The sequence below is a fragment of the Lissotriton helveticus genome, chromosome 4_1, assembly GCF_964261635.1.
Source record: "Lissotriton helveticus chromosome 4_1, aLisHel1.1, whole genome shotgun sequence".
NCBI classification, from domain to species: Eukaryota; Metazoa; Chordata; class Amphibia; order Caudata; family Salamandridae; genus Lissotriton; species Lissotriton helveticus.
Genome location: NC_136063.1, coordinates 856,634,406 through 856,654,760, shown reverse-complemented (window position 1 = coordinate 856,654,760; position 20,355 = coordinate 856,634,406). Strand labels below are relative to the sequence as shown.

At 43.9% G+C, this 20,355-nt stretch overlaps 1 pseudogene; it reads left to right on the top strand.

Annotated features, from left to right (window-relative positions):
• Positions 1-9,807: 9,807 nt before the first annotated feature.
• LOC144828078 (phosphatidylinositol-3,5-bisphosphate 3-phosphatase MTMR14 pseudogene) lies at positions 9,808-11,471 on the top strand (annotated as a pseudogene).
• The last annotated feature ends 8,884 nt before the right edge of the window (positions 11,472-20,355 follow it).

Below are 20,355 nucleotides of genomic sequence, written 5' to 3'. Positions count from 1 at the left end.
GACTGCTCCGGGACGACTTGAACCAGCCCTACTCACTACCTACTGTTCGGGGCGAAAGAAGGGAGGAGGCACGCAAACCCTGTTGTTCCTCGGCACCTGTGCCCCGTGGGCATCCCACCTGGCTGACCGTGGCTCATACCTGTGGTCGCAGAGAAGTGCAGAGGCGGTCATCACTGGACGCGTCGCAAACAAAGGGTCCGCCCCCCTGAGGCGGTGGAATACGCGACCGAGAGGCCTCGTGGCTGGTTTGGGCTCTGAATAGCTGGAGAGAACCCTCGATAGTTAAATTGCAAGCTGCGGCCTAGTTGACACTACAGGTTCTGAGCACCAGTCGCGCCCTGTCCCTCGCAAACAGTTTGGGTGTTCTCCTAGGGCCTGGAGGGGTACTTAACACCTTGTCCTAGGGGGTCTGACTTACCGGCCTGCCAACATTGCCTGTTCCTAGATAGCCCCTGGCCCAAATCCCTATCCATAGCCTCGCAGAGGGAGCTCCATCGACGTCTAGCAGTGCTCGCAGGATGCGCTGAGCTGGTCCCCTCCCTGTTCCCCTGGATCACACTCGGACCAAGACGGCTGGGCAATAGCTGGAGGTCATGCCACGGAAACGGTGGTCCAGGTCAAGATGAATAAATTTGCATGGGACAAGGCCCCTGGTGCAAGCCCGAAGGGGGAGTGGCTGCAATGGAGCAGCTGCAGTCCGGAGGAGAGGCGAAAGAACCTACACTGCAGGATATTCTCACTGCCATTACGACTGTCCGTACGTCTTGGAATCATGGATTGACTCTGTGTCCTCTAAAGTCTCCCTTATTTGGGTGGATATGATCTCCATGAACACACAACTGAAGGAAGTGGAAGTTAAAGTGAGCTCCTCAGTCGAAGACACCTCTGAACTGCAGCGCAGGATGATGACCTCCAGGCCTACACTAATAAACTAGAAGCGCAGCTGGAAGATTATGAAGGTCGCTCTTGACGCAACATTGTCCGCATACTGGGGGTCCCGGAGAGGGCTGAGAGGCCGGCAGTGGACCTGTTTGTGGAGGAACTGTTCACCACTTACCTCAAGCCAAGCAATCTCTCCAACTTCTTCTCTGTGTAACGGGCGCATGGGGTGCTGGGCAGGAGGCCAAAACCGGGTGCCCCTTCATGGCATTTGCTGGCTAGGATTTCGAACTTCAGAGATAGGGACATCATCCTTCAAACAGCCAGATCGGCACCCCGACTACACTTCCAGAACAGGGAAGTCACCTTTTTCCTGGATTTCACCCTTAAGTGCAGGGACAGCGCCGCAGCATACTTGTCGTCAAAAAGGCGCTTCGCGAGAAGGATCTCAAATACGCCATGCTCTTCCCAGCCAAGTTGAGGGTGGAATCGAACGGCAAAGCTTGGTTCTTCGTCACCCCGGAGGAGACTTGGGACTGGTTGGATGGCTGGCGCACTGTGGGCCCGGAAGGGCAATTGTGCCCAAGGAGCAAAGTGTGAGAAGTGCGCTGGTGAATCCGATGGCGGCACGCTGCCTGGAGAACTGGAAGCGGCGACTGGAGGGTCTTAATGACTGGTCTGAATGCTATTCTCTTTGTGGGCTGGGGAACTTTCCACTAACCGCTGGACTGAATTGCGGTCAGGACCCTCTCAGTGACCAGACTGCTATTGATTGATGATTCCCAGATTTCATTGTGATGGACATAATGTGTTTTGGTATTGAATGGTGCCTAATGATTATCTATGCTTAAAATGTGTGTTTACCAGTTGCTTAAGTTTCTGGGACTCGTGCCCAGTTGGTTACACCACCCATACGTTTGATGGGTGGGCGATAGGAACTCTGCAAGTTTGGGTAGGCGGGAGGTTCTGACACCTCCATGCAGGGAGGCCGTTTTCCGGGCTCTTGCGAGGGTTGGGGGGATAGTTTTAATTTGTATTGTAGTTTCTTTGTTCTTCAGGTATGACACATTTGACTGGCTTCATGTAATGACAGTTACAGGTTCCGTGCTTTTGGTATATATGTTTGTGAAGGGGAAATGGTCAACGGGAGTGTATCCTCCTGGGGGCCCTTCTGGGTGGTTCCCTCTGCGACTGAGCATACTTCTAAGCAGAAGTGATGGGTACAACGACTAGACAAGAGCTTAAGATGAAGATTAAGCAGGCGTAGTTCTCCAATATTTAAAATGTCACTCCCCGGATGTTGTCCTCCTACAGAAGACCCACCTGCTTGGAAATGCCTGCAAGGCCCTGTCGCGATGGAATTTCCTGCTGGTGGAACACTGGGCCTTTGGTTCTGGTTCCCCGGGAGTGGGTATTCTGGTCCAAAAATCATTCCCCATGACTGTTGACTCGATCCACACTGCCGTCCTGGGTAGATTTGTGGCAGTCTCCGGGGCCTGGGAGGGGTGCACACTCAATCTCCTTTCTGTCCACATACCGCCGGGACTGCACACTCAGGCATTCATAGATCTTGGGGATCTCCTTTTGAACTTACCAGATGGCAGATTGTTGATCAGGGGCGATTTCAATTCTTTGTCTCTGATTCCCTTCACCGATGGCCCCAGAGGGCCCTGCTGCCCTCCAGCAGGCAGATCTATAGCTTTCTGGGAGCGATGGGCCTGGTGGATGTCTGGAGGGGAATGAACCCGGCCAAAATGCAAAACACCTAAATCTCAGGCCCTCATTGCAGTATGTCCAGTATAGACTATGTGTTGACGCTAGCGCATCAACTCCACACCGTCAGGGACATACAGCACCTGGCTAGGGGGATCTCCAATCATTCACCCATATAGTGTCGCCTAGAGGTGGGTGAGCCCACAGTCGGCCGTATTGCCCCGATCAACTCCTGGTACCTCACGACTCCCCACATCAGGAATAAAGGTTTGAGTGAGTTGGACCTTTACTTTTAGGAAAACGAAGGGTCGGTTGACTCTATGACTATGCATTGCGAGGCCTACAAGGTTGTTATGCGGGGGGTGGTCTTGGTCTAAATTGCTGGACAGCATAGCGATAAGGGAGCAGACATGATGCACTTAGTGGGGGAAATCTTAGAATTAGAGAACGCAGTCCGGATACTGGACTCGGCGGAGGTGCATCAGAAACTGCGTATGAAAGTCAAGGAGTTTTCCGACCTGGCTACTGAGGCTGCCAAGACGCACTATAGAGCCACGGTCAGCAGAATCTACGATGTAGGCGATAAGGTTGCAAACTACTGGCTTGGCTAGATCACAGAGATAGGGCCCAGTGCGTCATGGTTGAGATAGAAACAGACTCTCAGTCCCGCCTCACTGCACCCCAAGATAGAGCGGATGAATTTGGCCAATATTATCGGATGCGTTACACGTCCCACGCGCCGCATACGGAGGAAGAGGCTTCCTCGCTTTTACATTATATCTCAATGCCGTCACTCAATGAGGAGTAGTGTTCTGACCTCGATCTCGACATTACAGTCGCAGAGGTTAAAAAAGCCATCCAAGATTTGCATGGGGGGAAAGCATCGGCCTTAACGGTCTGCCCATCGAGTTGTTCAAGTTCACGGCAGGCAAGACGGCACCCTATCTCACCGAAATGTACAGCGAAAGTAAAAAAGAGGGTATCCTTCCTGAGAATCAGAAACTCGCCAACATAGTTGTCATTCATAAGGTGGGTGAGCCAGCCAACAAATGTTCTTCCTATAGGCCCATCTCGTTGCTTAACTGCAAGGCAAAAATCCTACCGAAGGTTCTTGTCACTCGCCTGCTCAGGGTCCTTACCCGCTTGGTCCATCCCGACCAATCGGGATTTTTGCCTGCTAGAAATACCTCCCTCAACTTGCGCAGGCTCTACGGAGTGCTGTGCAGGGTTGATACAATCAGAGAAGATGCTGTTGTGTTATCCCTTGATGCTGCTTCAGCATTCACCAACATCGAATGGCCCTACATGTTTGCAGTTCTTCATAAACTGGGTTTTGGCCTTGAATTTGTCAATTGGGTGCGGCTTCTATACCATCAACTGCTTGCCCAAGTAGTCGTCAATAGGAAGTCTCCCATTTTCCTTCTCGGCATAGGTACCAGGCAGGGCTGCCCTTATCTCCCCTTATGCAGATGATATCTCGCTCTATTTGGCCTCCCCAGCTGCATCCCTCAACCTGGTCCTGGACATATTTCATGTGTTTGGTAGGTTTGCAGGATATTCAATAAATTGGTCTAAATCTATGCTCTATGTCCTTTATGGCAAACGGCCTTTGCTCTCTTGGGGCTGCCAATTGGCGGAGGCAGCCGATGGTAGTGAACTCCCTGAATCCTCCCTACTCGAAGACAGAATTTTGGATGATGACCTACCGGAGAAAACCATATCACTCATTTACAAAAAGCTCATCAACAACATGACGGATCCCCTGACCCGCTTGAGAGCCAAATGGGACCACATTTTGGCGGGTTTGGATGACGAAGAGTGGCAGGCGGCAGTGGCCCCCACTCAGAAGTTGACGATCTCCTCCAGGCTCCGTCTGATGCAGTTAAAGATTCTCCATAGATCCAACTTGTCAGTGCCCCTGATGGTTAGTATGGGTAATACTCTTGATGGTGGCTGTGTGCGACAATGTGGACAGGAGGGAACTTTTATCCTTACTCTCTGGGAATGTGCCGTGATCCAGAATTACTGGGAGGGGGTTGTGCGCCTGATGGAGGAAGCGTTGGGGCAATAGATCCATTGCAATATTAAATTGGCTTTGTTGATTGTATGGGACCCTACTGACTTGAACTCCAGGGAATTAATGTGGGTTACCTTGGGGCTGATGGTTGCAAAAAGGAATATTGGCCGATTGCGAAGAGCCCTGAACCCACCGAATACAGCAGAATGAAGCAAAGATATGAACTGGTGTATGGTTGCAGAGAAGTCCATTTACGAAGTCAGGGGTCGCCCACACAAATGGACGCAAATTTGGGGGCAATGGAATGTCCACAGGGGAGAGATTTGTCAACCTCCGAGATCCAGAGAGGATATTATCAGTGGGACCTAATATTGTACAATCAAAACTGCCATTTTCATTTTGCGATACATATGTTTTAAGGAATCATCTGCAATGTAACATTTATTGCCAACTTGCATATAACTGTATTACCTATGTTCCATGCCTTATTTCCAATAAAAAAGAGTTAATTAAAAAAAAAACTACAATCTGGCATGTTTTAGCCATTGTTCACTGCCTTTTACGGGACACCTGCTACTAATATAGTTTTTCTGTGCTGCATTGTATTGGTTCTGTGTTTTTCTTTGCATATGTTAAAAGAGTTTGCGAATATTAGAACTCTGCAAACATTAGAGCCATGATGTTCTTGGTATATTGCTCTATCACTGCCTTCGGCATTACATTTATATTGTGATATAAGTAATATCTATTTTTGATCCTGCCTTTTATGCTGTCACCACAAATTGGATGTTTAACATAAGCAAGTTGCACTGATGCATTTACACTGGGGTAGCCTTGATCTCGATGAAGGGGTAGTTAGATAATCCTAACTTTTACCCCAGGGGAATCCTAACTCTTGCTACTTCCTGCACAATTTGCTCATTGATGGCAAGAGGGTGACTGGTTTTGGGACTCTGAGGCTAGCCTTTCAATTGTGATTAAAAAAAATATTGATCCTTGCAAAATCTTGGAAGGGCAATTTAGAGACCTTAAATCGCCATAGAAAATATTTTCCAACATTGGAAAACATTGCTGTTTTGCAGGTTGATGGAAAGACTAAAAAGGAGAATGTGGGAGTAAGAGTTGGTTCAACATTAGATTGTTTGATGGGCAAAGATATTGTGCTAAACTGTGCAACAAGCACCTGAAGCACGTGAAGAGCATCATGTTGATCCCAGATAAGAAAGTAGCCCAATAGAGCCAGGTCAAGCTGCATTTTGACACCTGCACTATTGAGACAAAAAGTGAGCACTTGGATAGCCACCTGTGAAAAGAAATTAGGGGGTCGCAGTGGTCAAAATATCAGCCATGAAAGACCTCATTAAATAGCACAAATTGCTTTCAGATGGATGCCCTGGCACAGTAACATTCATGAAACCCAACAAGAGGGCTTGAATATATGCACTCAAATCCAAGTGGAGAGTAAAGCGGAAGCAGCTGTGCATTCAAGGAATTTTGAGAAAGAGATTTGCTGCACAGTGAGCCATTTCCAACCAGGCCAGAGTCTGATGGTGCCAGAGAGACACAGGAAGATGACAACAACATACTGTCCCTCTTTCATGAAGGATTGGGGTCACAAAAACAAGGCAATGCTCTTGCCACATTCAAATTGGCGTAGAACATCTATATATGTGGAAAGGTCCTGCCATATGCCCCATTTGTCAGAGGACTGATATATCAGTTAATCGGACCAAAACTTCACTAATACCTTTATCTTTCATCAGTATTCCATTTGAGTGGCCTTCAGAATCGGAATTTGAAAGGTGAAATGCTGCCATTCACTCTGCCTCACACCTCAGACATTGAGGGGCAGATCTACAACAACTGGTGCATCTCTACAAATCAGCAGAGATGCGTCAGTTAGTTTGCGTCACACAAAAAAAACTTGCGCCACCATGGATACGATTGGCAGATGGGCGACGCATCTGTTGGTGTAAAGGCAACGCATTGCTGGAGTCGTGACACAAGCATGACGCAACTACAGGAAAGTTCAGGAATGCCTATTCCTATTATGCTGTGCCACTCCTTAGGCCTGCTTCAAGCAGGGGTACGTTTTTGACACAGTGGCGTTGTAGAAGTGACTCAGTGAAATCTGTGTCACTTTTACAAGGCTTTCTTACGTTGGAACGCCCACTCTACATACATTATACCTGACATAGGTATATGTAACGCAGGTCTTTACAATGTGACTCATCTCCCTAGATGCGTCACGTTGTAAATGTGTCGCAACGTGGCGCATTGTTTACGACGCCACTGCTTCACAAAAGTGGTGCAACGGCGGCATAAAAGTGATGCCAGGGGCTTGTAAATCTGCCACATGTCTTAGCTGTAGGCTAGTCCAAATGCAAATTACATTGGCTACAAAGCTCAACAGTTGCCCTACTGTATGTATGCTGTCTGTTGACTGATTCAACATGGTTGACAACATGTGAGTAACATTCCAACTGGCCAATGGCAAAATGGGAGTTACCAAAAGACTGATATATAAGTATTATTTTGTATTATTTTCATGAAATGTGGCAGACAAGAAAAAAAGTATGCCATGTAATTGTACTCTGCCTGATTCTAAGTGGCTCCAGTTTTTTTCCCGGTGCGGACAAACCAGACCCAAATTTACGGTGTTGTCATTCTGGATGGTAAAATTACATGAGGCTTTTGCTGCAGCAGCAGCTAAGCCTCATATTCCTTTTTTGTTTCTTCTGACAAAGGGAGAATACATTTCTCCTTTCCTTCTCTACGCCTACACCTCCTTCCCACATCAACCACCCCACCCAGAGCTTCCCACATTCATTTACCAGCAGCTCAGAGCAGGTGGTGAATGTATATGTTAAACTCCACGAAATGTTGAATTATGGGTAGTTTCACGCCTGGAAAAATCACTCCCACCTGGTAATTCCCCAAACCATGAGTTTCGTCTGTAATTGCATGGCACTGAGTGATGGAAATGGGGCATTATACTGTCATCTCCTTTACGTACTTTTATATAATATAATTCCTTTTCACACTGCTGAAGACTGGGCCCAACTGCAACAATCAAAACAATAGGGGGCTTATTTACAAACCCACTAAGCTGCCAGTGCGTCACTTTTAATATGGCGGCGCAAAGGACTTGTAAATAAGCCCCTCGGTTTTGCAAGTGACATAATAAAACGGACATTTAAAGACCTATCTATATTTGGTAGGAATACCTCAATACGATTGTGATCTTAAATACTTGGCTAATTATTTTTTATAATATGTTTTTTGCTTAGATGTTATATATAAGCAAAATCTATGGGAGGAACCCACCCAAAAGTAAATCAGAGGATAAGGCCTTGGAAACGATTTCTCAAGTAGACTGGGCCTTTTATGTATTTTTTATTGTACTTTTCCAAACTAAGCTGAACTGGAGATAAACATTGCTAGCAAAATATGAACATTAGTAGTTAAAAATACATTGCTTCAAACATAGGCAATGCTTTTCAGATGCACTGGCACCGGCTGGTCCTGCATAGAAATAATACCAAAAGGAATTAAAATGATGGAATCTGAGAACATGAGATGAAAATAATGCTTGAGAGAGCACCCTCGGTTTGGATTTCTTGGTCAGACACTTTGGCATTTCATTCGACGTGATATTAGTTTAGTGACCCCTTAGCAGCCAAAAACGTACTGACCATAATTTACTTTGGGTTTCTTCAAAGCAGGGAGCCTTCCTAAGACCCTGGCTACAAATATGACTTGTTCTATAGATAGCATGAATAAAAGATGCACTGTTTCGTGTTCCAGGGTAACAGGAGCTTTAAAGTAAGATTTCTCAGTGAAGAAAACATCTTTTCCCGAGTATCGGAAAATCAAAATCTTCAAAGGGATCCTTTCTCTTTGATTAGATTCACATGTTTGAAAGATGTATTGCTACCCTCAATCCCTGTGACTCGCAGATGCTATAGTTGACGGTGGCGCGGAGACATTTCACGTTTTTTTTTCAAGTTTTGAAAATACATTATATCACAACATGCCGTCGGGAAAGGGTGGATTCAATATATTCGCCCGATTTCTTGACACCTTGCTAGCCTGGCCTATCAGACTGCATTCATTAGGATGGGAGGGCAGAACACTGAAGTTAGTAAAGTGAGTACATTCCACTTAGTGCATTTTATTGCACAATCAGGTGCACAACAGTTTCGGCTTTTCAATCAATGAAACGAGCCACACGATGTTATTGCGGACAAGGTAAACCCTGACAGGGTGTTTTACTTACTTAGTTTGAAAACATATATTTGGCTAACATCAATATGTTTTTAATTAAATACAAAACCAGCAGAAACATTCTTATGCATCACCATAATCGTCATCAGGATAAATAACAGCGCAGATAAGTGTTTGAGAATAAGAGAAACTAGGATGTAAGAAACAGAATCAATAAGTTTATCTTACAGATGAATCATATGTATAATAATCTTAAGGTATATTCACATCGAAAAAGATAATTTTGTTGGTGGGCGACCTGCACCATCCATACGGTACATTTGACACATTTTTAATGCTGAATACTTTTGGCCGAATTTAAAGGAAGTTTTGAGACATGAAAATAAAAAAGAATATACGTGAGGAAAAATTAATTATTACTTGTTAGCCAGGTGGAGTCTAGAACAGTGACATTCGCAGAGCTACAAATTACTTTCAGCGTTTTGGCAGCTTTTGATATTTATTTACCTGTGCTGGCAATGCCCATTGCCCATCGCACAGAGAATACAATAAGTCATGTGCCACCAGAAATGTGACAGTTATCCTTTGTGGCGACCCACCAACTAACATTAATTGCACTGAAGTACAAGTAGTGGTGTTGTAGTGGACCGGAAACCTAAATCTCACTAAAGAAATACAGATACCACATACATACATCCATGAGTATTGGGACATGAGAGACATTTATATTTCTTTCTTGATTGTGCCAACTTCATTTTTTCTCCAGAGGAAGTAATGAGTGGATAGGGCAATGTAGTATGGCCTCAGTTAGTTTGACTGCGGTGCTCAAGTAACTCCGATTTTAACTAGTAGATTGCATATAATATCACAATTGGATGGTAGTGACAGTGAGCCGCGGACCTGAGTGAGAGCGACTCCAGGGCAGAACAGCATTGGCAGCACCCAGTGAGGACTAGCAGCAGCGCGGGAACATGGCCAGGCCCCAGCACAACCCGGGGTTCGGCGCGAAGGTAGGGCGCTGGCAGAGCTGCTGGAGGAGTTCAACCGAGCCCAGTACCGGGCCAAGGAAAGGGGGACCAAGGTGGATAGCACTGAGAGGCAGTGCCTAGACCTGTTTAGTTGGGATTACTGTTACCGCTTCATCCTCAATGAAAATGGTGAGCTGTGTGGTGACCACCCTCGGTTGATGGTCTTCTTGGAGTATGAAAGCTCCCTTCACGACAAAGATCCGTTTGAAAGCGCAGTGCACATCAGTAAATTGCAGGACTGTGTCAATCGCAGCAAGATGGCCAGATGTCGTGGTCACTTTGTCTGCCCAGTCCTTCTGTACAAGGGAAAACATATTTGCCGGTCAGCAACACTTGCAGGATGGGGTGAATAGGGTACAAGTATATTTTCTAAAGAGGCTCTGAAGATGCATGTGCTGATATTGAAGAAGTTTCTGGGGACGACTCAAGCAGGAATGGGGAGGCCCAACTGTTTGATAAAGTCTGCAGTCATGATATCAAGCTTCTTCACTACCTGTCCATCAGATACATCTGTGATTTAGTGGTGGAGAACAAAAAAGTAAAGGGGCATATTACCAACGATTAGCGATATTTATCACTAACGATGCTTAGCAACGAATTTTTTAACGCTAAGCATCGCCGGAAATTATCGCAGAGATAACTTGCTATTAGCAAGGTTTATCTCAGAAGTGATAAAAATCCTCACGCTAACTGCCATATGAGAGATTATCGCTGAAAAACCAACGATAATCTCTCGAAGTTTGGCGTTAGCTTGATGATAGGGGCTCACAAACTTAGCCATGATATCCACCTTCCATAGGATATCATGGCTAAGTCAGGAAAATACCAGGTGTAAAAAAAGCAGTGCTAACCGCGGTTAGCGCTGCTTTTTTTATCACTAACAGGGTTAGCGAAATCCTTGATAATAGGAGAAATGTCGCTCAACAACATTTCTCCTATTATTTTTCTCTGGAACGCCCCCTTTGCATCTCATTAGAGATGCAAGGGGAAGCGTAGAGAAAAAGGGAGCTAACATGCAAATTTGCGTGTTAGCACCCTGTTGCTGATAGGGAGATCATTTTATCTCGGCTTTCTTGGCTTTTAAAGCCAAAAAAGCGGAGATAAATCCCTTGATAATATAGCCCAAAGTTCGGTCTGAATGTGACACCTTCGGGGAATGTTGACAAAGCTCAGCACTATGCAGATTTCACTCTCCTCTATCCAGGTTGTGGATTTTCAAAGATTACAAAGATCACAACTATTCTGGAGAGGGGCTAATATTCATTTGGAAGCAGGCTCAGGTAGATGCTCCATCGAGTATTTCTGACTCCCTGACAAAGTCTCGGAACATTGACGGGGGCAAGTACCAGTCATGGGACTTGGTGTAACGGATGCAGAACTACCTGTAGCTGCTGCTCCATATCATGAATGATGATGATAACAGTTGATAATTTGTGCACTGAATTTCCGGCTGGGACCGAACCCCTCTCTTCATCTCCCTGTTGCGTCTTTCTTTCTGGGCTGATGGGATGGTCTATGCGTCCTTGGATCCTGCTGAAATTCTGTACCTGTGTTTCAAAATGCACACTTCTCTCAGTTCTGAATTTGAGAAAAAGGTGTTCGGATAGAGGTTAGGTTTCGGGAAACATTGAGATGGTGATGTGTGGAGAGGAAGTGCAAGGGGGTCCCTAATAGATATGGCGAACCGCTCAAATCATTATCCATGGATATGCTGAAGTTGAGTACAACATTGTGTCAAAGGAAACTGAAGATCTGGTCACCCAGGCACTCATGTGTCCTTTATTTATTATGAAGCTGACTTTATTGATCTTGTAGAAGTAATCTTGCGGCCATAGGAGCTTCCCTGAAGTCAGCCTGTTTCATAGGTAGAGCTGGAGGCTAGTACTAATCCCATCAGAATCTCCAACAGAGGAAGTAGGAACACTTCTAGGAAGATGCACACAATCTGCAATATTATTAAACCAGTTCCGCTTTGTAATGTTTTAAGCCCCAATTAAAAAGAGATTTTTTTAAACATTTTAATAGAGCGCAGAAAACATGTGAAACTCAATAAAAAACGTGTAGCCGACTTTTTACCCTTGGTTACTACTGAAGCAATTGAGCCATATTTTCTGCTCTTGTTTAGCCATTTTTATATGTTTTATCTTACAAGATTTAGATTTAGTATCGCTCATTTATTGGTATTGTACCCCAGTAAAACCTACCACGATGCCCACTTGGACATCTGGCCTGTGACTGTAATTCAAGGCAGAACAGCTGAATTTCCTTTTTTTCTGTAAGCTATACGATAAACCACGCAGGGAATTTATTTTACCACTTTTGCAGGTGTTGAATATTAGGAACTGCAGGTCGGCTCTATTCCTGCTTCTTCAAACAGAGTATATTTGTGAAATGATAGGTATAGATTTATTTCTGATGCAATGCGATTAAGGAGGTTAGCAGGAAAATTATGTTTTTTTTAATGTTTTTTTATGATTTTTTTCTGTATTTGAGCTTCCAAAGTTGTCTAAACAGATCACCTGCAACTTTTAGAGGAATTTACATTTCATTGGCACTTTCAAAAGGCACTATGCACTTTAAAAATGTCTATCTCTAAGGCTGTGTGCTGTGTCTGAAAATCATATGACATATTTTAATATTGTTTAAGTCCTGCACTCCAGTAACCCAGGAATACCCAAGCAATTGTATCCCAACTGAATAAGGATAATGGATCCCAATTGCCTTGATCCTTTCTGGAACATTCAAAAACGCACTATGCACTTTAGGAATATTTTATTTTTAGGGTTGTGAGCCGCTTCTGAAGGTATTTTGCTAATTAGCTAAGTCTTGCACTTCAGTAACTTGGAAATATTTGAATGATTATTTTTCTATTCCATCTGAATAAGTACAATGGATCCCATTTTCCCTGATCCTTTTGGGCATTTTGTTATTTCGATTAACTTATACATTTGTATACAACTGAGTGATTATGGTTTTTATTGTGTTTGACTAAGGATAATGAATTTCATGTGACTTGATTCTGACGGCCTTGTTGTGCTCTTTGAACTTTTGTCTCAGGTATGTATTTTTTTTATGTGTGACTTTTTTGGTTTGCTAAAACCAAATAAAGTTTGAATGAAATTGAACCACAATTTATACACACTATTACACAACTCTCCATTTGTGGCACTCTAGGAAGGTGGTTCCAAGAAGGCATGCATAAAATGTGGTTGGACCAACAATAGTGTTAAAGTCCCTAGCAATGAAAATAGTGTAAATATCTGGCTAATAAATGCTAAGCTCGATATTTATTTACATTTAAATAAGAATGTGAACAACTCTTTTTCCTGCATTTTTATGAACTTGCCAGTTTTTTTTCCATCAGAGGAGAGAATGGAGAAGTAATTTGTACAATTTGATATAATGGGCTGAAAGATACTTCCTCCAGACCCAGTAGCGGCACGTCCCCAGCCAAAGTGGCGGGACCGGCCAGGGGAGAAAGATGGGGGGGGGGTACAAAATAATAATTATTAAAAAAAGAAACAAACTTACCTGATCGTGTCTGCTGCCCGCTGCATTGCACTTTCCTGGGCACAGCCTCCCAGAATACACTGCGGCCACTCCTGACGCTGCAAGAAAGCAGCATCAGGATTGGCCTGAGTGCTGGGACTTTGCGCTCCCAGGCAGTCTGGGAGCCTGTGCCTTCTTTCTCTAGCCCCAGCAGCACATCTGGGGCTGGAGAAAGCTTCACTGTGCATGAGGGTTTGGCCAGCCTGAAACAGCTGGCCATACCTTCATGTGCAGAGAAGGGACAAGGGAGTGCACTACAACTCCCCAACCACAGTGTCCTTCCCCTGGACCTGCCCCCAAGACTCATCAGAGTCTTGGGGGTCGGTCCAGGGGATTAAAATAAAATAAAAATATAATAAAACGGGTTTAAAACCGATTTTATCATTTTATTTTTCGGGTGGTTGCGCTCCTTCACCCTTACGGAGGGGCCGCCGCTGTTCAGACTTTGTCAGATGTATGAAAAGGTAAATGAGTAAAAGAGTAAAAATTATTGAGTGGATGGACTAAGATTGAAATTAGTGAGGGCGTGTTCCTAAGAGATGCTGTGCATGTAAATGAGGGTGCTGAAATGCAATAATTGAGCAAAAGGAAGAGTATGATCAAATATGTTCACCATGATTAAAACTAAGTGTTAGACTTTAAATGATGGGCTTGCAATTTTATTGATTAATTTTTATTGAAAACTATAAGGATCCCATCTTTGCATTATTGTACGGGCTCACATTTCTCTGAAAACGAACAAATCATTGATCTGAGTTTAGACACACTGGTAACATGCATATGATCTGGTGCAGGTAAAGCTTGCTGTTATTATACAGGTGTCTACCTTCTACGTATACATCAGCAAGAGCACACAAAGGGGTCCCATTTAGGAGGGCGTAACTTAGAAGGGATGTTCACTGTGCGTCATGCCAAGGAGCAGCTTGCACACCACAAAAAATTACAATCCTACTACTAGCCGGAGCCAGTTACAGGGGGTGAAAAAGATCAAGCTCCTCATTAGTAAAGAGTCAGTTAAACAATAGAGGGTCTTCCTGATCTAGTGTCCCTGAGAATCACCAAATATCCTCTTTGAGGAGACTTTTTGGTTAGGGGCCGAGAAACTGTGCTAAAAAGAAAAGAGTGCAGGTACACCTGGGGCCATATCACAGAAGGTGCCCCGGGTGCACAACTGGTGTTTTTGCCCGCTTTGTGTGCCCCCAGTGCACTTTGGTATTATTGAAGGGGGTGCAGATGCTTGTGCGTCCCCTTCTATAATTCCAATCGTGCTGGCCCACTTAAAGCACCAGTGCTACCTTTACAGGGCTTTCCCTCATTTGCCGAGGGGTGTGCCCTATGCAAATGAGGGAATTCCTTTGACTCTGCACCCATGCCATATTACAGACGTGGGCTCAAAGTCAAACAAGCCCTCACGAGGTGCACTGACAGTGCGCCATTCAAAAGGTGGTGCCCTGTCAGAGCGCCTCCTGAGTGCAGCCCTGTGTAGAGGTTAAAGGGGGTCCCATGGACCCCGCAGACATCCCCTTGAAGCCGAGTGCAGTCACTGAATGCACCAGTCTGCAAGGGGCTCTCTAATCCCATTTGAAAGTTCAGGCGGGTGCCGCCTGCACTGTAAAAACACAAAGCAGCTGCTCCGGGTTTTCACATGAAAGCGCTGCGCAATGTCATTGCTGCCCTGGAGGCAACGCATGCATCATAATGTGGCGCATTTTCCTTCATTGTGCCTGGAAACTATTGTGAAGATGGTACAGTTGTACAGATGACATGAACTTACATTCCAACAAAGAGTAATTTGGAATCCTGAATACTCTCTGTGTGGAGTCTAATGACAAGATCCGCCTTATTTCAGCGTTCCTACCTCTAAATCACGTAACCTGGCTAATCTATACCGTGCAAATTGTCAAACATGCTGTTGTAGATAAATGCAAAGTAGGATGGCCAGTGTCTAAATGGGGAAACATAGAGAACTACTCAAGAATGAACATGCCGAAATGTTGCTGATTAATGGAAATAATTGAACTGGTAAATATCAACACTTTGTATCCTTTCCCATAACATTGAAATGTTTTACTTTTCTTTGTCATTATGAACAGAGACCATGCATAAGGAAATCAGTACAGGTCCTGCTCCAAAAGGAGCAATCCAACCCAAACTGCTTGGTCCATCTTAGCAAATTATTCTTGGCCCCACCTTTATTGTCATTTTTCAGCCCTGAACTTCTTTGCCACCACTTTTCTAAATGGCACCATATGTACCCCAAAGACATTCCACCTACATTTGTGCTATTTAGATCATTGATTTACTGAGAACAATGTAATAAAGTGTCTACCTCGCTGCTGAGGCTGGTATGACTAAAACACCCCAGGATGTGTTTGTACTCCTCTTCAGAGGGGAACTCGTCTGACAGTTTGGACTAAGTTGCTGTTTTTGGTCATGGCCAAGAGCAATTTCTACACGATTTGTCTGTAATGGCACGAACAAGCAAACACAATGGCATTCCTCCTAAATTAAAATATAGGTGTTAAAATGAATTCAAGGATCTCTATTGATCACATATTTGTAACATTAAGTGAAGCGTCATACGTGGCAGTGATATGTCCTGGTCAGGGCCTTTTTGCCCACTGACACTAGAGGCATAAATTAGACCACATTAGTGAATCCACTAAGGGAGACAGACACACACTGGTGTTGAATGTGCTCATGATTAGATGCAATGTGGCCTTGGAGTTTGAGGTAGGTTTTTTATTGAGACAAACCATTCGTTGGTCGACTTCGACCAAGTAACTACAAAAAACGTGCAAGTAAACTCCTTCCCGTGCACCCTAACCGCCCATAGATATCAATACGCATCCTTCACACCTGCCTGAATCACTGGGTTATAAACGTCCCTTATTCCGCGCGATCACAAGTGTCCCTTTTACATTGACCACCGCATGTTTGTTACATCTGATCGATTACTATGCCATACCCCTTCACCTAAGCTGTTTGGCCATCACACCGCTACACTTAGCAATTCGTGGTTTTGACCTCACCCTGACTACGTTTTTGTCGCACTTCTACGGGCCGCCATCACTTTGCTCTCACTACGCACCCGCCTGATTGAAAACTATGCAAGTATCACCCGCTGGGTTCTGTAGCCCATGAAGCCATGTTGGCGCTGCATTACCTATCACAAGGCTAAGTGCACCAGCTAATGCATGGACCATCGAGAGTTTGTCGATTACTCACAGTCACCTATCAATGAATACTGGTCAACATTGTGACTTTAGCCTAAAGTAACAACAATGCTGTTCTGTTGCCTCTACTCCTACAAGGTTTTTATCATGTTTCCTATTTTTCTTCCCCCCTGCTTTATTTCCACAGGCCAATTAAATAATCAGGCAATTGTAACTGTTAGTCCTGATGATGATCCCAATGTAATAGGAGCTAGGGATCGAAACGTCCGTCGACTTTATAACCAGTACCACAATCTAGCCACTGCGTAAAATGTTGTGTTGATACTGTTTGGTTGTGCTTACTGAAGCTGATACTGTATTGTAAGCCGCCACTTGCTCCAACGTTTTGCCTGAAACCTTATTTCACTCTCCACCTTTCTCTTTCACGTTTGGTACAGGACTGTGCCCTTTCTTTATCTGATTGTTACTCTCATTTTTGTTTACTCATTTAATATTCATTTTGAATAAATGTTCCTCTGTCCGGCTGGACATTGGATTACTATTCACAGGTCTCATTGCGGTCTATGTGAAAATGTGTTTGTTATCATTTGTTAAGCCAAGGACCTTTGTTCTTGAAAATAATTAATCACCCGAGGCCCATGGTTATCTTGTCGGGTTCCCCTTGTGTAATATATTGTGACTAGAATGATAAGAAGCAAAGGTTGTACTTTCACTCTATCACCAAGATGTGGAACTAGAGAGAAGGGGCATGTTTTTCTAGTTTTTTTCTGTCCGATGTAGGTAGGATAAAGGATGTGTTCTAATTCACCCTATCTCTTGTTGCTGGTGAAGGAGTATCCAAACATGAAGGATGCCACCTAATGTGGATGAATGATTTCTATTCTTTTGAAGAAAACATCCTCCTAGGGCTAGTGAGTTGGACTGATCCTTAAGACAGTGGAGTAGGATGCTTTACTTTTGTACACAAACAATCCAAATTTTAGGTGAAGCGTCCACTTTAATGCCATCATTAAATTATTTCCCGTTCTTACCTCCTAACAATTGGCGACGTTCTCTTCCTTCAAACTCCATCCACTATTACATTACCCTTTATCTTGTTCCTTTTTAAGCCTGCACCCTTTGCGCTCTTTATTACATCTTTTCAAGTACCCTCATTCAAGTCCATCATCCCATTAGTACTTAATCTCATTGTGCACACAACTGTTTGCACTTAAAATATTCCTCTCTACTCTACCATGGTAGGGCCTGATTTAGAATTTTGAAGACCAGTTACTCCATCACAAACTAGACGGATATCCCATCCACTGTAATACATGGGTCATGAGATATAATGCATTTGTAATAAGGTGGATGGGATATCCGTCAAATTTATGGCCATGTAACCCATCTTTCATACTCTAAGTCAGACCCTTGGTTGTTTCTTCATTTGCATGTTACCTCTAGCATGCCATTCAACACATCTTTTAAGGTTGATTATCATTCCAGTGGTGTAGCAAGACCTTTTGCCTCCCATAGAGGTCCCTTTGTTTGCCACCCGCGACAACGGCAGGTAAGAGCACGGGCGTGTTGGTGATGCATGTGCTTGCCGTCCCGACGGCCGCAGGTAAGAGGGGGGTCCATCACCTCCAAAACTCATGCCGCCTGGGACAGACCCCCCCACCCCCTTGCTACACACCTGAATCATTCTCAAACACTGAACTGATACTCAACCTCTTTGTGATGATCTGTCATGCCTGTGGTTTCCACAATAAAGTCCAATATCTAAGGGCCTGATTTAGAGTTTGGTAGACAGATGCTCTGACACATACGTGGCGAATAACCCGTCCTCTAACTACAAGTGCATCATGAGACGGGGTATCTGCCACGTTTGTGATGGACTACCTGTCCGCCAAACTCTAAATCAGGCCTCTACGTGTCATTAACATTATTTTATTTCCCAGAACACCTCGGGACAGAATACAATTTTACCCCTGAGTGAGCCAGGAAATGCTAAACACGCTGGCAGCAAAATACTTACAGAGCATATTGTCATTGCTGGCAAAATGCTTTAGGTATTTCAGTATTAATGTGTGTTGCTTCTGCCTTACGGAACTTTAAACATGTGTTAACTTTCCACCTCACAGGATTCTTAATGTACATCTTTTCCACCTCAATTAAACATGAAATAAAAATTATGACTGTTGTGGAAATGCCATATGTGACTCGGAGGTACAAAACACATTTTACATCATTCCTGAGCAGCATACACAAAATGAATGCAATTTGCTGCTCCGTTACTCTCAAGGGAACGCATTTAGATACAGATGTCTGTCGAGAAGGGAAAGGTGTGCCCAAAACTGTTTGTATACTTTACACAAAATGTGTTTACTTTCCAAGACTTATGAACATTTTTCTTATTTCCCTTTCGAAACTACAATTGAAAATAAACAACACACACACTGAAATAGCAAATACAAGTGAACACTTTCAACATAGCCTGAAATATTTAGGGTAACATTCAGCCCAATGCTAACTAAACTAGTTATACTAGACTATGTACATTTTAAAATAACGAGAATTAGAGTGTGCCAAAAATTGGGCAAAACAAAAGAAATGCAATGAACATCGAATCATGTAAGCAAGTGAAATAATCCATTTTGGAAAAGGGCCGATTTTTTTCCAGATGTTAAAACCCTTTCAGGACACTATTGGTAAGTTTCTGGGAGGATCCAATGTCAGTATTAGTTAAAGTATAACAAGCACTGGCAAATCCAATAAATCTCGGCTCTAAAAGGACGAGCTGTTAGCATTACTAATTCTTCGATATTGACCTCAAGCAAAGGCATGGGTCATGACCCATCAATGTACATGATCGGAAGTTTAGCAATAAGTTTTCCATTAAGGAAAACCATTCCAAGATGGTCCCTACAGCATTTCTATGTGCAATGAGGCATAACACATTGGGATGATTTTTAATTTAGCAATCGAACAGGGCACACACCCATTTTATAATAGTAGAAAAAAAAGTGCACACGATCACAAATAAGGGAAGCAGATGCCAGTTTGGAGCTGTCAGGCCCTTGTTGAAAATGTAAACAAATATTGAATAAAAATGCAGGATGTGGAGCAGGATGGGGAGAGGAACAGAGAGTATCACAGGAAAGAGTAGGAAATTAAAAGTGAGAGTGTAGGGTGGGTGGTGCAGTAAAAAGAGAACAAGGAAACACAGATACACTCCTGTTATATGTTGAATGGTAAATAAAACAAGCAGTGGCAAAGCCAAAAGGGCTGGCGTTGGCCGACGGCGGCTTAGCAATTTTTTTGTCATGGTTTGTGTAGGCCTTATTGTTCGGGAAGCTGATAAGCCGACACTGAATCTAAAAAACATTGGCTAAGGGCAAATGTGTTTTTCTGGTCTCCAAAAAGTGCACATTGCATGTTAGACCCATCACCAATTTGAACTAACTACCTAGTGTGTGGGTGTGCTTCTTGTGAAAGGGAAGCATGCTGTACCTCATAGAGAAGTAAGTCAATGGCTGAAGTAGGCTAACATTTCCCCTTGGTGCATGCTCGAGTAGATGTAAGAAAAATGTGGACTAATGGATGAAGTCAGGCTGAAAATCCCTATACGGTATACATACTTTTAGTAACATTAAAAAGTCTTGGCTAACACATACCTAAAACAGTTTTCAGCCTGGCAGTGGCTGCTAGTTTTGCCTTTGAGAAAGACATCAAGGAAGAAATGAAGAATGTACAGAAGGAAGGGCAAAAAAGGAATAAAAGAAGA